At 45.5% G+C, this 19,088-nt stretch overlaps 1 long non-coding RNA gene across 1 annotated transcript; it reads right to left on the bottom strand.

Moving 5' to 3' along the window:
• Positions 1-3,057: 3,057 nt before the first annotated feature.
• LOC139069882 (uncharacterized) lies at positions 3,058-10,463 on the bottom strand. Its single transcript, XR_011520551.1, has 2 exons — positions 10,309-10,463; positions 3,058-4,703 (listed from the first exon to the last, which is right to left on the bottom strand). It is a non-coding gene; the product is annotated as an uncharacterized lncRNA (long non-coding RNA).
• Positions 10,464-19,088: the final 8,625 nt, after the last annotated feature.

Genomic DNA, 19,088 nt, shown 5'->3' with positions numbered 1-19,088 from the left:
ATTCTCTAGTTTAATGACTTGAATTTCAATGACAAAGTGTCATTATGGAGGCAAACACGTTGAGGCTTAGAGTTTATAGTTATATTAAACTAAGCACCGATTTCATTCCTGCTGCTAACTTTCCTATATTTAATAGTGAATGAGAATTAGTTAATTAGAATACATTTAAAACGTTAGTTTAAATTATTTCTTTACAACATGGAGTTCCTTAATTCTTTGTGCAGTGAAAAAAAATTATATAATAATATTTGGCCCCTGACACATCTTTCAGGCCTTAACAATACATAGCAAAAAAAAAAATGAAATAGAATAAAATAAAATAAAAAGCCCAAACATAAAACACAAACATAAAAATAAAATAATAAGTCCTAAAAATTTGACATAAATACAATTTTGAACAAAACTAAATCAAATTTCATTTTACAAACGCAGAACTTCAGAAAACTGCTTAAATTCGTTTAGAAAAAAGTGAGTTTTAATCAGTTCGATCAGTTCTGCTCATTTGTCCAACAGATGGTGCTACAGTAACTTTCTGTGAACGCTGTGAAAGGGGAGCCGTTAAAGCGTGAAAGTGTTAAACACAACCACATTCCTTTACTCCACAGGGTAAAAGTGAGTCTGTATATATATATATAAAGATCTTTGTAAGTATTATTGTAAAAACACACAATGAATAACCTCCACACACACACACACACACACACCAACTGAAGCTAGACTAAAATATTTTGCACTTTTGTGCTTTAGAATTAAAATTGAAGACTCAAAAAGTGAAGTTAAAGCAAGACTCATTCACAAAAGTTCCTCCTCTAATCTGTGCTTCGTTCCATCCTGCTTGTTCTAATGAACACTGTAGTACTAGAGCCTCACGGCTGGGTGAAACCAGTCTTATTATTCAAGGCCAACATGAATCTCCTAAATGTTGCATCATCGCCATCATTTGCACACCCGCTCAGCTGAGTTTAGGTGTCAGAAAAGACAATAAGAAACTATTATCTGTAGCTGAGTGACAACAATTCACACAAACCAGTAACAGATGCAGCAGGGTGGAGATTGGAGCGGTGGCTTTAGAAAATCTTGATGATCTGGAGCACATGGCGGCTTTGTAAAATGAAAACACATTTTGGAGCACAAAACAAATATATAATGCAATTGTCTGGACAATTGTCTAACAATCTGAGTGATTTAGGAAATCACACATGCACCAAAGCGCCACAGCTATGGAAAAAAAGATACTGCAGACATTTTCCTAGATGCTCTCTCATGTTCAGTAAAGATTAGCTTTTCCTTTTAAGCAAATGTCGCTTCAAACTCATTTAAATCAGTCACAGGATTTTTTAAAATAAAAAACAACATGATCCTTTATTGGTTGTCATGGACACTAACAAATACATGAATGTTTGGACAAACCTTTTGAAATAAACAATAACATCAAGATTACATAACACGTATTGCAAGATTATTTAATTCAGTGTCATTGTTCTTTTTCCGTTACCTGCCCTTCCCTTTATGTGTGTGTTTGTGCATGTATGTGTGTGTGTGTGTGTGTGTGTGTGTGTGTGTGTGTGTGTGTGTGTGTGTGTGTGTGTGTGTGTGCTTGTGCATGTGTTCATGTGTGTGTGTGTGTGTGTGTGCATGTTTGTACATACATGTGTGTGTATTTGTGCATGTGTTCATGTGTGTGTCTGTGTGCATGTTTGTGCATGTATGTGTGTGTGTGTGTGCATGTATGTGTGTGCTTGTGCATGTGTGTGTGTTTGTACATTTATGTGTGTGTGTGCATGTATGTGTGTGCTTGTGCATGTGTGCGTGTTTGTACATTTATGTGTGTGTGTGTATTTGTGCATGTGTTCATGTGTGTGTGTGTGTGTGTGTTTGTACATTTATGTGTGTGTGTATTTGTGAATGGGTTCATGTGTGTGTGTGTGTTTGTGCATGTGTGTGCTTGTGCATGTGTGTGTGTTAGTACATTTATGTGTGTTTGTATTTGTGCATGTGTTCTTGTGTGTGTGTGTGCGTGTTTGTGCATGTATGTGTGTGCGTGTTTGTGCATGTATGTGTGTGTGTGTGTGTGTGTGTGTGTGTGTGTGTGTGTGTGTGTGTGCATGTAAGGGTGTGCTTGTGCATGTGTGCGTGTTTGTACATTTGTGTGTGTGTGTGTATTTGTGCATGTGTTCATGTGTGTGTGTGTGTGTGTGTGTTTGTACATTTATGTGTGTGTGTATTTGTGAATGGGTTCGTGTGTGTGTGTGTGCTTGTGCATGTGTGTGCTTGTGCATGTGTGCGCTTATGCATGTGTGCGTGTTTGTACATTTATGTGTGTGTGTATTTGTGCATGTGTTCGTGTGTGTGTGTGTGTACATTTATGTGTGTGTGTATTTGTGCATGTGTTCATGTGTGTGTGCATGTGTGTGTGTGTGTTTGTACATTTATGTGTGTGTGCATTTGTGCATGTGTTCATGTGTGTGTGTGCATGTGTATGTGTTTGTACATTTATGTGTGTGTGTATTTGTGCATGTGTTCATGTGTGTGTGTTTGTACATTTATGTGTGTGTGTATTTGTGCATGTGTTCATGTGTGTGTGTGTGTGTGTGCTTATGCATGTGTGCATGCTTGGACATTTATGTGTGTGTATTTGTGCATGTGTTCGTGTGTGTGTGTTTGTACATTTATGTGTGTGTATTTGTGCATGTGTTCATGTGTGTGTGTGTACGTGTTTGTGCATGTGTGCACGTGTATGTGTAGGACTTCAAAGCCAGATGTCGACACCAAACGTCAGCGTTTTGTACAGTAAACAGCTGAATTTGTGAAAACCTCATATAAATGTGTTTTGTGCTATGGAACAAAATGTCACCGGAAATCCAAAGGTCTGTTGTGGTTTCTGTCTTTTAACAAGTAAAGATTCACAAGTCACCATTTGGGTGTGTCTCGTAATTTTTTTCTTTTTTTCATTCTGTAAGTTTTGTTTCCTCAGTTTTCACTCACAGGGACAGTTTTAATGTGGGTGTTTTCTATCTGTACGCTGATGCTCTCACAGATAAACCAAACTAGCATATCCTCTGGTGATGCTGAAAAAATGAAGAAACATTGTTTTTATTTAAAAATGCTGACAGTGCATGATGTAAAGTGGATAACATCTTTGTTAGTGACAGGGAAGTCCAGTAAACTAAATCTATTCAAAGAAAACAGCAGTTCCAGGCAGAGGTGTGACCAAGTCACTGCTTTACAAGTCACAAGTCTTTCCAGTCAAGTCCAAGTCAAAGACAACCAAGTCCAAGTCAAGTCCAAAGTCAACAATGCGGAAGTCCAAGTCAAGCCCAAGTCCTTAACTTTGAATTTTCAAGAAATAATCACGTCATCAGCCCAACTTCACTTTAATTACAATGATAAAAAATAAATTTCAGAAATAAAGCTTCTTAAAGCTTCATTTATTTGCTCAAACAAGCAGGAAGTGCAGCTGAAATAGATTCTAAACAAAGTGCTGCTGCATTTAGCAGTACAAGATCTAACCCAGAACGAAGAATGATTCATGATTTTTGTCCACGTCGTGCCACTTTCGTGCTAAAATATCAAATATGCTCAAGTCATCATCAAGTCAACAGATGCAAGTCGATTCAATTCTCAAGTCATTGTCGTTCAAGTCCGAGTCAAGTCGTAAGTCTTTATAGGTTTTATCAAGTCAAGTCAGAAGTTATTAAAAAAAATGACTCAAGTCTGACTCGAGTCTAAGTCATGTGACTCCAGTCCACACCTCTGGTTCCAGGTAATTGAATACACAATACACACTGAAGTAGGGCGGCACAATAAATGCATGAAATCAGCACACATTTTCTCAATTATCTGCGTCTCAACATAAAATTTAATCTTATTTTTGTTTTAGTGTTAAAAACATTATCGTCTCAGACACGTGTGAGCATCAAGGACAGCAGCAGACCTGCATGCAAAGGCATGTGAGCTGTCTCTCAGCCTGGTGGATGAAGCTTTTGGTTGGTGTGTTGGTCTGGGAGCGGAGGTAGGTATGCCTCCTTCCAGAGGGCAGGAGGCAGAACAGGTTGTGTGCAAGGTGGTTAGCATGACTCATGGTCGTGATGACTTTCCACGAGAGGCGGGTGATGAATGTATATGTCTTTCAGGGAGGGAAGTGGTGCACCAATGGTCCTCTCAGCTGTGATCATAATGTGCTGCAGAGCTTTCCTGTTGCGGTCAGTGCAGCTTCCACCCCACACCGTGATGCAGCTGGAAAGGATGCTCTTTATAGTTCCCCAGTAGAAGTTGTTCATGATGGATGGTGGAGCCCGTTTGAATTTGTGCAGGAAGTAGAAGCTGCTGGGCTCTCTTTGCCAGTGATGCAGTGTTGGTGGTCCAGGAGAGGTTCTCACTGATGTGCACCACTGAGAATTTGGTGCTGCTCACCTGAGTGTTTGGTGTGACCTCTCTGGAAGTTTACAACAATGGTGTTGCTGACATTCAGCAGGAGGATGTAGTCCTTACACCACATGGCCAGAAGGTCGAACTGAATTCTGCAGTGAGCATCATCGCCCTCGGTGATCAGCCCCACCAGAGTTGTCTTCACGAAAGCAATTTGAGCTGCAGGTTGGTGTGCAGTTGTGTGCCAGTAGGGTGAAGAGCAGAGGACTGAGCACACAGCCTTGTGGGGCCCCTGCTCACAGTGATGTTGCTGGAGATGATACCAACTCGATTACCTAAAAATGACTTATTATTACTTGAAAGACTTTGAGCAGTGGTGTTCAAACCTTAAAAAAAGGGGCAAAAACATCAAATAAAAGTGCTACAATTAGTTTCCATTCAACCTTAGTGACATGAATAAAAACATAACAAGTTTTTAGGAATCAAAACTAACATACTGAGATTTTTTTTGGAAGTTTTTGTTCTTTCAGTTCCTCACGAGCTAAATTTTAATGGTTTCATAGCTGCCCGGTTGAACATTTAGGGATGCTTTTTTTCTTTTTGTGACACAAACTCTAATTTCCTTTTATGTTGGAGGCACATTTTAGTAAAATGCATGAGTGAAAATAGGTAATTCTGGATTATTTAAATGTTAAAGCTTAGTTTAGTGATGAGTTCACCCATGCACTTGTGGATTTGTAGTTAAACCAAACTGTTCATTTAAAAACCACACTGGGGGTTGGGGGTGCACAGAGCTAGCATAAAACCCACGGAACCCATAATGATCACAGCTTGTCTCATGTTAATTGTCTTTATTTTGCAACAATGAACTTTTTCTTTTTTCTCAAGTTGAGAAAAAAAAAGCGCTGCTAGTTTGACTGGGTCGATACTCACGTTTCCCTCTGCATCTGTTACCACATTAGCTGCAGAGACGCTGCAGAGCGAAGAAGGAAAAAAAGGTGTGAAAAAACAGGAACACGCTGCTAACCTTTGGTGCAGTGCTTGAGAAAAGGGGAAATAGGCGCCCTTACAGGTGTCATGTTTGCATGGGTCTGTGGCTGCTCAGACACTCTGAGCAATTCTGAAAGCAGGAGGTGTGATTCAGATGTTTGAAAAAAATCTGACTGCAGCTTTTACGGTTCACAAAGAAAACTAAGAAGAGATTTTTAACAGATAAGAGAGAAATGAAACAGTCTGAGGAGCGGTCATAATTATATGCTCATTCATTAAAATTTCATTCATCCAGATTTGACGGTGTTAACTGTATTTAAACGGTGTTTTGTCCCCGTCACACTCTCATTCTTACCGTTCTTTCCCCGTTCCAGTAGAAGGGCAAATTACATAAACGTGCGACATCAGTAATCTTCTACGCAACTTTGTTGACTTTTTCAGGTGCAAAATTAAATGAGTTATCCAAGTTTCTTCTGTGTGAGAACAAGACTCATTATGACTCACAATATAAAGTTTTTGTTTCATTTTTGTGTAATTTTGCATCAGTCTGGTTTTCAGGTGCATCATCATGCATCTGTTCTCAAGTTAAAATGAATTTTAAAGTCAAAATGTTCAAAAACATAATAATAATATGTCACGGGTGGTAGTCGGGGGCAGGGACCTTGGCGGTCTGATCCTTGGCTACAGAAGCTGGCTCTTGGCACATGGAATGTCACCTCTCTGGAGGGAAGGACCCTGAGTTGGTGTGTGAGTCCGACTAAATATAGTCAGACTCACTTCAACGCATGGCCGTGGCTCTGGAACCAGTTTCCTTGAGAGGGGTTGGACTTTCTACCACTCTGGAGTTGCTCCCACTGAGAGGTGCCAAGCAGGGGTTGGCATACTAGTTGCCCCCCATCTTGGTGCCTGTACGTTGGGGTTTACCCCAGTGGATGAGGGGGTAGCCTCCCTCTGCCTACATGTGGGGGAACGGGTTCTGACTGTGGTCTGTGCTTATGCACCAAACTACAGTTCAGACTACCACCCTTTTTGGAGACCTTGGAGGGGGTGCTGGAGAGCGCTCCTTCCGGTGACTCCCTCGTTCTGCTGGTGGACTTTAACGCTCACGTGGGCAACCACAGTGAGACCTGGAGAGGTGTGGTTGGGAGGAACGGCCCTCCTGATCTGAATTCGAGTGTTTTGTTATTGGACTTCTGTGCCAGTCATGGATTGTCCATAATGAACACCATGCTCAGACATAAAGGTGTCCATATGTGCTCTTGGTACCAGGATACCTTAGGCCGCAGCTCGATGATCGACTTTGTTGTTGTTTCATCTGACCTGCGGCTGCATGTCTTGGACACTCGAGTGAAGAGAGGGGCAGAGCTGTCAACTGACCACTACCTGGTGGTGAGTTGGCTCAGATGGTGGCGGAGGATGCTGGTACGACCTGGCAGGCCCAAACGTATCGCGAGGGTCTGCTGGGAACGGCTGGCAGAGTCTCCTGTCAGAAGGAGCTTCAATTCCCACCTCCGACTAGGGCTGTAGCGACGCATCGATGACGTTGACGGCTCGATTCTAAAAATTCGTCGACGTCAGATCCGGTAGTCGACGCACCGCACCCACTTGTTGCATCCCCAGGAGTTTGTAAATAGAGGAGGAATCTGCCTGTTTTTCCTCTAGTTCGCCCTCTTCTCCGCCTTCACTAACATCTCCGCCAAATACCGAAGACCCGGAACAATGTCCGTCCACTACTAGATTCCTTTCCTGTTTTGCCCGCCTTCGTCTCCCGGCAACGAACAACAACTTCCGGGGTCAGATGCGCTACTCCGTCTCCACCGCAGATGCAGAAAATCACCGGGAGCGTTTCTCCCTTCATAAAGGAGCTTCTTTCAGACATTAGGAGAGCTGTTTTGGTGGTAGCAGTCTCTCCTCCGTGCTGGTCTGTTTGCTGCTGGTATTTTTGGTTTATTTAAACTTGGTAACTTGAACTTAATGCTGGTAAAGCTACTGTTAGCATCTTCGCTAACAGCTTCTTGCGTTTGGATAAGCTGTTACGTTTTGGTTTAGAGTTGATCTTTTTTGTGGTTCAGATCTCCCTTTTATTGCATTTAGAGTGTTGTGGGTTTTCGGTTTAGTTTAAACTGGGTGGTTAAACCAAACTCAAGGTGATATTTTAGAGTTTGGAACTTTGGAGATTCTTATTTTGGTCCAAAACCCTGTAATCTTTGCCCAGCGGGACACCCCTACTTATTTGTACTTTTGTTTTAATTCCCCACAGGCAGAATTAGTTTTATTATTCCCAACCTGTGGATGAAAAGATTTTTTTTTGTAGTTGTAAATAAACCTGATCATCATTTTAACTTTTAAATCCCACATTACTGTCCCTTCCTTTTTGCACACGAGCCAAACTCCCCAGGAAGAGTCGTAACACCAATCGCCTCACGCACATAAGTGACCAAAACAAAGCAGCATGGAGACACTCCGTCTCCAACCACCTCTCAGGCAGCAGCCTGCACTCCCAAGTTCTACATGTCACCAGAACATAACCAATAAAAGCAGTGTTATACAAAATGGGAGGCCTGTAGTGTTTATTCTCTTACAGTAACTATCAATTTTTGGGAGGAATTTATTAGAGATTTTTTGGTTTTTATTAGCTGTGCAATAGAAAAATAATCATTAGATTAATTGTATAAATAGTCATTAGAATAGTCGACTATTCGATAAAATAATCGTCAGAATAATCGTTTTAAAAATAATCGTTTACCCCCAGCACTACCTCCGACAGAACTTCCAAAATGTTCCGGGGGAGGCGGGGGACAGTGAGTCTGAATGGACCCTGTTCCGTGCCTCCATTGTTGAGGTGGGCGACCGGAGCTGTGGTCGCAGGATCGTCGGTGCCTGTCGTGGTGGCATCCCCCGAACTCGCTGGTGGACACTGGCGGTTAGGGATGCTGTCAAGCTGAAGAAAGAGTCCTATCAGGTCTTTTTGGCCTGTAGGACTCCAGAGGCAGCTGACGGGTACCAGCAGTCCAAGTGGAACGCGGCTCGGGTGGTCGCCAAAGCAAAAACCCGGGCATGGGAGGAGTTCGGTGAGACCATGGAGCAAGACTTCTGTACGGCTTTGAGGAGATTCTGGTCCATTGTCCGGCGCCTGAGGGGGGGGGGGGGGGGGGGGGTAAGCAGTGCAATACCAACACTATCCATAGTGCGGACGGTGTGCTGCTGACCTCTACTCAGGACGTTGTGAATCGGTGGGCAGAATACTTGGAAGACCTCCTCAATCCCACCGACACGTCTTCCAGTGAGGAAGCAGAGTCTGGGGACTTTGGGTTGGCCTCTCAAATCTCTGGTGCGGAGGTCACTGAGGTGGTTAAAAAGCTCCTCTGTGGCAAGGCTCCAGGGGTGGATGAGATCCACCCGGAGTTCCTTAAGGCTCTGGATGTTATGGGGCTGTGTTGGCTGCTCCTCCACATCGAGAGGAGCCAGTTGAGGTGGCTCGCGCATCTGGTCAGGATGCCTCCTGGACGCTTCCCTGGTGAGGTTTTCTGGGCACGTCCAACTGGGAGGAGACCTAAAGGTAGACCCAGGACACGGTGGAGGGATTATGTCTCTCACCTGGCCAGGGAACACCTTGCGATTTCCCCGGAGGAGCTGGCCCAAGTGGCTGGGGGGAGGGAAGTCTGGGCTTCTCGCCTTAGGCTACTGCCCCAGGCGACCCGACTCTGGATAATCGGATGAAAATGGATGGATGAATAATAATAATAATAATATTTATTATTATTATTATTATTATGGTTCTATGTTATAAAGCCGGCAATATTTTTTAATGACTTGACATCATTGTATTCATGTTCAACAACGTTTTGATGGATATTTTCAGAGTTTAATGGTTAAAAACTATTTATTGTCTCTTATAATAATAATAATAATAATAATAATAATAATAATAATAATAATAATAATGAAAGTAATAATAATAATCTGGTCTAAAGTACACAGGGGGCGGGTCTAGCATCTTTGGGGGAAGCCATTGTCGCGGTCTGAGGTATTTCCCTGCTGTCACTCCCTGTCTTTTGAGTTTCCCTCTGCAGGTGGGCGTGTCTGGAGGTGACCAAGCTGCAGCAGATCTGCTCATCAGCTGGCCAGGGGTATTTAAGCAGCTGGGAGACTCCTACACTTCGCTGGATGATTACTCTTCCTGGGTACCTTCTATCAGCCACTTGAGAAACTAATTCGAGCTCTGTAACCTCTTGAGAACTAGATTTGTTTTGTTTTTGGATTTTTGAGATGTGATGTGCTTTTGGATTTTGGATTTTGCCTTTTTGACCTCCTGCTCTTGTTCCCAGACAAACCTACACACTCATCTCTGACTGGCAGAACTCTGGAGCCCACATCATCTGGATCTCCAACTCCACTCGTCTCTCAGCCTCTCCCCTGGCCAGAACCACCTCCAGCTGCCCACCTAACCTTCCTGGACCTCCCCAAGCTCAGCTCCCTCCACGTCTCATTTCTGGATCTCGGTCCCTGCTACCCAGACCGGACCACTCCTCCCTCAAACCAGTTCCCACCTCTCCAGACCGTAAGCCCTCTGCACAAGTCTGATTCCCTGTTCCTTCCGCAAATTGGATCTAACTCCGATCTGTCCACAGTTTTCCCGCACCAGCTTCCTCGTGCAAGAACTCAGCTACGTTTACTCTGCTTCCTTGGTTTCCCTTCAATAAATTCTTATTTAAAACATTTTACACCGTCTCAGATCTGATTCTGTATGTCGTGGGTTAGATTTCTTCACCACAACATGACAGAATCATCCAGCCATTCCAGTAATGAATATGTTAAGATGAGTTGCTACTAAGCAAGCCATTGTGCTAGCAGCTAGCTAGTAAGCTAACGTCTGGTTGAAACCAACTTAAAAAGTGGCTTAACTTACAGATTAACTAAGAAAAGATAAAATATATTATCAGTACTCACTTTAGATCCTCAGTAGACACCACAGACAGCAGAAATAAAGTGTTTGGGGCTCAAAATTCATGCTGTTGACTGAGGTGGGGGGAAAAAGTATTGGAGGCTACATCACTTCCAGGTCACTGAACTGTCACTCCAGGGCAGCGGTTCCCAAACTTATTTAGCCGCGCACCCCCTTCTATGTCCCGACCATGTCGACGCACCCCTCCCCCCAGCCCCCACATCAGGGCATGGCTATATATATATATATATATATATATATATATATATATATATATATATATATATATATATATATCAGATGTCAAGCTAAACAGACAGGTTAAAAAAATTCCCCATCACTTTCATTTTTTAAATAGTAATTAATAAACATTCGATACCATTACAATTTCCTCTGATTTCATTTTAAATAAATATTTAGAGTGCCCAGGTAGCACATAAACAATGCAATTTAACGGTTTTCTTAAAGTAGGAACGTTTAACCTGTGGCCCGAGCGCTCTCCTTCCTTCTGCTCTGCGTAAACCTGAGCCGGTCACCTACTTGTGCGTAATCAAATGTCAATAGGGGACAAGATATAGCCATGATGTTCACTTTTACCTCAGATCGACTTATTGCTGTTTTATGGTGTGGCTGAATCTGCGTTCCGCTGCCACGCTGACTGGTGTTACGGCTGGAGCCTTTTTGTGTTGTGATTTCATTTTTCTGTGCATTTTATGTTGCATCTGAGGAGCCTGCCTGCAGACTATGTTGGCTCACCCTTGCTCCTCCCCGCACCAGCTGAGCTGGGTTTTCATCAGCCGCAAATTGTTTAAAGGACCAGCTGGAGCTCCTCACCAATGGGGACAATAGTGCAGAGCTGCCTTTCCTCTGGTCTGTTGTCTCCCACTTAGAACTTCGATATTGTGCTCTTTAGAGTTATGTTACATATTACTGTTTGAACCTGTTTTGGTAAAAGTGGATTTAGATCCGTGGTGGTTAAAATAATAATAGTCATCTTTTCTGAATTAAGAGAAAGTAAATAAAACCTTTGTTAATTTTCCTTTGTGTCACGCGTCCTCCATGTTACCCCAGGCCCCCTAGACACCTGGTTGTAACATATGGGGGCTCGTCCGGGATCATTAAGTACCCTTAAACTGAGGTTGGATGCGTGATAATTTGTGTGTATCAGTGTTTTACCAGTTATGGCTACTTTTGATTTAGCGCAGTTTGTGGAGGCCCCATCCCGTGGACTGATTGGTGCCTGTCGCAAGCGGGATCTGCTGGACGTGGCGGATCACTTTGGATTTCAGGTGGACAGCTCAATGTTAAAGGTGGAGCTGCAGGAGGTGGTAATCAGTGGCTTGGAGGACTTGGGCCTGCTTACTCGGCAACAGGCTGCCTCGCCTGCGGAGGCCTGTGTACATGCTGAACCTCCCCTGGCGACCCCGCCCCCTGTCAGCCCTGCAGCACCTGATGACAGACTGGTTACAGCTGCTGGAGACGCCGACCCGGCTGACTCTGATGAGGACGTGACTCCAGCCGAATTCAGGCTGAGGATTGAGCAACTCCGTTTGGACGCTGAGGACAGAGCCCAGCGCAGACAGCTGGAGTTTGAGATGAGAAAGCTGGAACTGGAAGTTGATACAAAATTGCGGCTCCGCAAACTTGAACTTGAACACGAGGCTGTGAAGGCTGAGAAAGAGACATCTCTGGTGAGTTCCCCACCGCAAGACTCTTTTAATATCAGTAACTGCATGGCGTTGATGCCTGTTTTCAGGGAATCTGAGGTTGACTGCTACTTCTCTGCGTTTGAACGCATCGCAACGGCGCTTAATTGGCCGCAAGATGTGTGGCCTCTTCTGCTGCAGTGCAGATTCACAGGTAAAGCCTCCGAGGTTGTAGCCGCTCTCTCTGTCTCGGATAGCAATAATTATGACACCGTTAAAACTGCAGTTTTACAGGCATATGAGTTGGTGCCAGAAGCCTATCGCCAGAAACTCAGACTTTCCAGGAAAAACTCTGCACAGACACACATTGAGTTTGCTCGAGTAAAAACGGTTCTATTCGATAAATGGTGTAATTCCTCCAAGGTAAAAGACTTTGCTACTTTGCGTGAGCTCCTGCTCCTTGAGGAATTTAAACGCTGCATCCCTGATAAAGTGGTTCAGTATGTAAACGAGCAGAAGGTGACGTCATTGTCTGCTGCAGCGCAGCTCGCGGATGAGTTTGTGTTAACTCACAGGGTGAACTTTGATCCCAACAGAAGACCCTCACCTGGGCCGCCTGCTGAGGCAGACATAACGAATGTCGTTCCTGAACCTGCTCTGTGTGTTTATTGTCACAAGCCTGGTCATGTCATAAAGGACTGTCCCATTCTCCAGGCCAAGAATGTAAGACAAGAACAGCCTGACAATGTTGAGGTTTTTACCTGTTCAGCCCATGTTACTGTTGGGGAACGGGATGTGGGATCCTGTTTTAAGCCATTTGTATTTTCTGGATTCGTTTCATTGTCGGCTGATGATAGGCCTGTACCGATAAAAATCCTGAGGGACACTGGGGCATCTCATTCTCTCATTCTGAGTTCGGCATTACCCTTTCCTGGAAGAAGCGCTTGTGGTTTTAAAGTAGTTGTTAAAGGGATTGCGCCCCCGTCCTTTCAGAGGCCTGTCCATCGTGTGTTTTTAACATCTGATCTCGTCACAGGATGTTTTAACATTGCTGTCTGTCGCTCCCTACCAGTGGATGGCGTCGTTCTCCTGTTGGGAAATGACATCGCCGGGGACTTGGTGGTTCCACCTGCCTGGTCAAATCCTCAAGCTAAGGGAGTAGAAAACATGTCAGTTTCTACTCCTAATGGTCTCATTGCAGGAAACAAAAACACAGGCTCCTGTGAAATGGACAGACATGCTGCTGAGCCTGAGCCGCCCGTGTTTGATGCTGGGTTTTGTGGACCAGCCAAAATAAAGAGGAAAAATAAAAGGAAACCATTATGATTTATCCGTGAGTAGTGTACAGAGACCTTCGCTTTACAAATTCCTTGCTTTGGCCACTTATTGAGTAAGATGACAAGCAGCAAAGGCACAGAAAAGATTTTGGTTTAGCCCAACCTGGAGAATGAGATGTAGCAGTGTTTGTTGTTTTGTTTTTTGTACCCAAAGGTGTAGACCTTAGGCTTTATGGGGGGAAGTGTTACGGCTGGAGCCTTTTTGTGTTGTGATTTCATTTTTCTGTGCATTTTATGTTGCATCTGAGGAGCCTGCCTGCAGACTATGTTGGCTCACCCTTGCTCCTCCCCGCACCAGCTGAGCTGGGTTTTCATCAGCCGCAAATTGTTTAAAGGACCAGCTGGAGCTCCTCACCAATGGGGACAATAGTGCAGAGCTGCCTTTCCTCTGGTCTGTTGTCTCCCACTTAGAACTTCGATATTGTGCTCTTTAGAGTTATGTTACATATTACTGTTTGAACCTGTTTTGGTAAAAGTGGATTTAGATCCGTGGTGGTTAAAATAATAATAGTCATCTTTTCTGACTGTTGTTTGTGCTTATGGGCCAAATATCAGTTCAGAGTACCCACCCTTTTTGGAGTCCCTGGGACGAGTGCTAGATAGTGCGCCATCAGGGGACTCCATTGTCCTGCTGGGGGACTTCAATGCTCACGTGGGCAATGACAGCTTGACCTGGAGGGGTGTGATTGGGAGGAACGGCCCACCTAATCTGAACTCGAGCGGTGTTTTGTTATTGGACTTCTGTGCAAGCCGCAGTTTGGCCATAACGAACACCATGTTCGAACATAAGGATGCCCACCGGTACACTTGGTACCAGGGCAGCCTAGGTCACAGGTCGATGATAGATTTTGTAGTCGTATCATCTGACATGCGGCCGTATGTTTTGGACACCCGAGTGAAGAGAGGGGCGGAGCTGTCAACTGATCACCACCTGGTGGTGAGTTGGATCAGATGGCAAGGGAACATGCCCCGTAGACCTGGCAGACCCAAACGCATAGTGAGGGTCTGCTGGGAACGCCTGGCAGAAGAACCTGTCAAGACGGTCTTCAACTCCCACCTCCGGCAGAGCTTTGACCACGTCCCGAGAGCAGTGGGGGACATTGAGTCCGAGTGGGCCTTGTTCCACTCTGCGATTGTCGAGGCGGCTGTTGCTAGCTGTGGTCGTAAGGTGGCCGGTGCCAGTCGTGGTGGCAACCCCCGTACCCGCTGGTGGACACCAGAGGTTCGGGGAGCCGTCAGGCTGAAGAAGGAGGCCTACAGGGCGTGGCTGGTCTGTGGGTCTCCGGAGGCAGCAGACAGGTACCGGATAGCCAAGCGGGGTGCAGCAGTGGCAGTTGCCGAGGCAAAATCTCGGGCGTGGGAGGAGTTTGGTGAGGCCATGGAGAAAGACTATCGATCGGCTCCAAAGAGGTTCTGGCAAACTGTCCGGTGCCTCAGGAGAGGAAGGCAGCAACTCGCTCACACTGTTTACAGTGGGGATGGGGAGCTGCTGACGTCAACTGAGGCTATAGTCGGACGGTGGAAGGAATACTTTGAGGAGCTCCTCAATCCCACCAATGCGCATTCCGAGGAGGAACCAGAGCTGGGAGGCCTGGGGATGGACTGTCCGATCTCGGGGGCAGAAGTTGCTGAGGTAGTCAAACAACTACACAGCGGCGGAGCCCCGGGGGCGGATGAGGTTCGTCCTGGGTATCTCAAGGCAATGGATGTTGTAGGGCTGTCATGGTTGACACGTCTCTACAACATTGCGTGGTCATCGGGGGCAGTTCCTAGGGAGTGGCAGACCGGGGTGGTGGTCCCCATCTTTAAGAAGGGTGACCTGAGGGTGTGTTCCAACTATAGGGGGATCACACTCCTCAGCCTCCCTGGAAAGGTCTACTCCAAGGTACTGGAGAGGAGGGTCCGATCGATAGTTGAATCTCAGATAGAGGAGGAGCAATGTGGTTTTCGTCCTGGCCGTGGAACTGTGGACCAGCTCTATACCCTTGCAAGGGTGATGGAGGGGGCATGGGAGTTTGCCCAACCAATCCACATGTGCTTTGTGGATTTGGAGAAGGCTTATGACCGTGTCCCCAGGGGCACCCTGTGGGGGACGCTCCAGGAGTATGGGGTGGGTGGCTTTCTGTTAAGGGCCATTCAGTCCCTTTACCAGAGGAGCGTGAGTTTGGTCCGCATAGCCGGTAGTAAGTCGGACCTGTTCCCAGTGAGGGTTGGACTCTGCCAGGGCTGCCCTTTGTCACCGGTTCTGTTCATCACTTTTATGGACAGAATTTCTAGACGCAGCCGTGGTGTGGAGTGTGTCGAGTTTGGTGGCAGGAGAATCTCGTCTCTGCTTTTTGCGGATGATGTGGTCCTCCTAGCTTCATCCAGCTCTGACCTTCAGCTCTTGCTGGGTAGGTTCGCGGCCGAATGTGAAGCGGCTGGGATGAGGATCAGCACCTCCAAATCTGAGACCATGGTTCTCGACCGGAAAAGGGTGGCTTGCCACCTCCGGGTCGGGGGAGAGGTCCTACCTCAAGTGGAGGAGTTTAAGTATCTCGGGGTCTTGTTCACGAGTGAGGGTAGGAGGGATCGGGAGATCGACAGGCGGATTGGTTCGGCGTCTGCAGTGATGCGGACGCTGAGCCGATCTGTCGTGGGGAAGAGGGAGCTGAGCCAGAAAGCCAGGCTCTCGATTTACCGGTCGATCTACGTCCCAATCCTCACCTATGGTCATGAGCTCTGGGTAATGACCGAAAGAACGAGATCGCGGATACAAGCGGCCGAAATGAGTTTCCTCCGTAGGGTGGCCGGGCTCAGCCTTAGAGATAGGGTGCGGAGCTCGGACATTCGTGAGGGACTCGGAGTAGAACCGCTGCTCCTCCGGATCGAAAGGAGCCAGTTGAGGTGGTTTGGGCATCTGGTCAGGGTGCCTCCTGGACGCCTCCCCGGGGAGGTGTTTCGGGCATGTCCTGCCGGCAGAAGGCCCCCGGGTCGACCCAGGACACGTTGGAGAGGTTCCATCTCCAATCTGGTCCGGGAACGCCTTGGGGTCCTGCCGGAGGAGCTGGTGGACAAGGCCGGGGAGAGGACGGCCTGGAGCTCCCTAGTTGGGATGCTGCCCCCGCGACCCGGACTCGGATAAGCGGAGGAAGACGAGACGAGACGAGAGACAAATAAAACCTTTGTTAATTTTCCTTTGTGTCACGCGTCCTCCATGTTACCCCAGGCCCCCTAGACACCTGGTTGTAACAACTGGAATAACAAATGCTGCAGTAACAGGACTTGTGGTCAGGTTCATGAGGAGTCACTGGCTGTAGCGGACCCGACTCATCCCAGAAGCTAATATCTTAATTTGACCTTGAATGAAAAATAACCTCTTAAAAGTTTTTATCACGGTGGAGGCAGCGTTCATTTCTGCCTTCAGTCTGACGGCGCGCCGGAGTTAAAGCAGCGTGCGCGCTTATTGAATCTGTGTGTGCTCGCGCGCGAGGCACAGCCGCTCAAGTCACCGCGTCTCGTTATTGGCGCTATTTAAACCAATGTTGTAAAATTACTTCTGCCCAGCCCAGATGTGCTCACTTGTGCACCCGTGAGCCGTGGTTCCGCTGGAACGCGTCTGACCTCTGACAGACGCACTCTGAACTTCAGATCTTCAGCGTGCTGTCAATAGCCTGAATGGGAATCATTTCTTGTTATTTTGTTACATCCACAATGTTCTGTGTGTGAGGTTTACAATGTCAGAACACCTGCATGAGACAGGGTGTTAATTACAATCTGCCAGAATGACTCGCCACCTTCAGATTCCTCCAACACCTTTAAAATGATCAAATACGGAACATATCGGCGTGCGCAGGCCAGAGCGCTGAAGCTCGGCGCATTGTTATTATGAAGCTAGGGCACATGTGGAGGACACGCGCGCACACGCGCAAAAATATACTTGTTTTCAATTACATTTATTGGGCCCACTTACTTTTTCTTTGGCCCACCCACAAATGAGTTTCTACGCTAATGGTGACATATGACAGACTTCTCTGAGCTCCGCAGCCATTACACTTTTCACCTCGCGTACCCCCTAATGGCAGCTCGCGCACCCCTGGGGGTGCGCGCACCACACTTTGGGAATCCCTGCTCTAGAGAAACCACTGTCCTATGGGAGAGGACTTCTCAGAAGTCCCACCCACATGAAAGGGTTGTGTCAAAATTGCAACCAAAAACTCAGGGATTGCAAAGGAGAAAGCCAGAAAGTGTAAGTGCAAATCTGGTAGTGAGAGCAAAGCTGTGAGCAGCGAGAACGAAACTAAGGAAACTGATAACAAAAACACATAGAGGCAAACAGAAAAAGGAAACATACTTTGTTACTCATTTGAAGAAGTTGATTCAGATAGTAAGTTTTTCTTTTGAAACGATTTTTTTCCTTTAGTCAATATTTTTGTTCTGTCCATTTCTTAATTATTGTTAGACCGTAAGTGTTTTTCTTGATCATTTTAAGAATCTGATTCAGATAGTAAGTTTTTGTTTTGAAACGAATTTTTTCTCTCAATGTCTTAATATTTGTTTGATCTCCAAAGTGTTTTTCTTGATCTTATTGGCACAAATCTAATCCCACAGTTATTGAGTAATGTATGGGTTCTCAGTTAAGGTGGCTTTTAGCAAATATGCAAATGTATTATAAAATTAAAGCATTCACAAACTGTTCTTTCACCCTGAGGATTGGGTTTAGTGTAGCCATGGTGATATGGCCAAAACAATATGTCCTTTCAATAAACAGATGTGTTTACATTTCAGCGAGCTACTACTGCCGTATCCCAGTTAATTCATCAAGGCTTTGCCAAGTGCATTTTTAGTTTTTTTGCACATACCGAAAAGTATAAACACAGAGTACAGTCCACATTTAAAACATCTTTTCTTGTTGTTACACATAGGACAGTTGTCCTGGTTGGCACCTGCTGTCAGGAGACAGTTTCACTGGTTTCAGTTCATTTTTTAAACTTTTTACTTATCCGGATTATCTTAAAATACACTTAACTCCCTATATTTCACTTTGCAGCCTGCGGCATAATGACCAGATCTTTTTTGTTGCTCCTAGAGTGAAAAGAGAGGTAGGGAAACATGCTTTTGGTTTTAAGGCTCCATGTGATTGGAATAATCTTCCTTTATCTATTCGTTGTTTATCATCATTCACAACTTTTCGAAGGGCTCTGGTCGATCATCTTCGGAATAATTGTCTACTATGTTACTAATTGTATTTGTTCTACAGGCTGTTGCTTTTGTTTTGTCCTTGTTAGTTGGGGTCGTGTGGTGTGGGGTGAAGTATTGTGAGCCTTTGAGGGTTTGTGTGTGTGGGTGGGTGGGTGTGTGTGTCTGTAAATGATTGTTGTAATGTTTTGATTTTTGCTCTGCTGTCTTGCTCTTAATTTTTGTTGTTCTTTTTGATGTTAAGGAGGACCCACTCGAAAACGAGATGTTTCATCTCAAGTGGTTATTCCTCCGTACATTGAACTGCTTTTGTAAAAATGTAATCTCTTATTCTGGAGTAAAAGAAACAAGCTAAATCATCACATATCTGTGGCATCAAGAAGCATCTTCTGAGTTCAAACACAGGGATGGAGCTCAGTGTTTACACCTGAACAGTATCAGGATGTTTTAACTCACGGAGGCCTGCAGGTCTTCTGTTTTATGAGCAGAGCGCTGAGAATCCGCTTGTTATGAGCGCTAAACGTTATTTTGCCGCTGCCGTGCGGAGCGGTAGAGAAACACGTTTCAAACACGGAACCGAGTCCGGCTCCCGAACCAAGCAGAATTCTGATGACGTCACACCGG

This window comes from Nothobranchius furzeri, chromosome 5 (genome assembly GCF_043380555.1).
Source record: "Nothobranchius furzeri strain GRZ-AD chromosome 5, NfurGRZ-RIMD1, whole genome shotgun sequence".
In the NCBI taxonomy this organism is placed as follows: Eukaryota; Metazoa; Chordata; class Actinopteri; order Cyprinodontiformes; family Nothobranchiidae; genus Nothobranchius; species Nothobranchius furzeri.
Note: the sequence above shows the minus strand (reverse complement) of the source record. Positions and strands in the feature narration are given on the sequence as shown.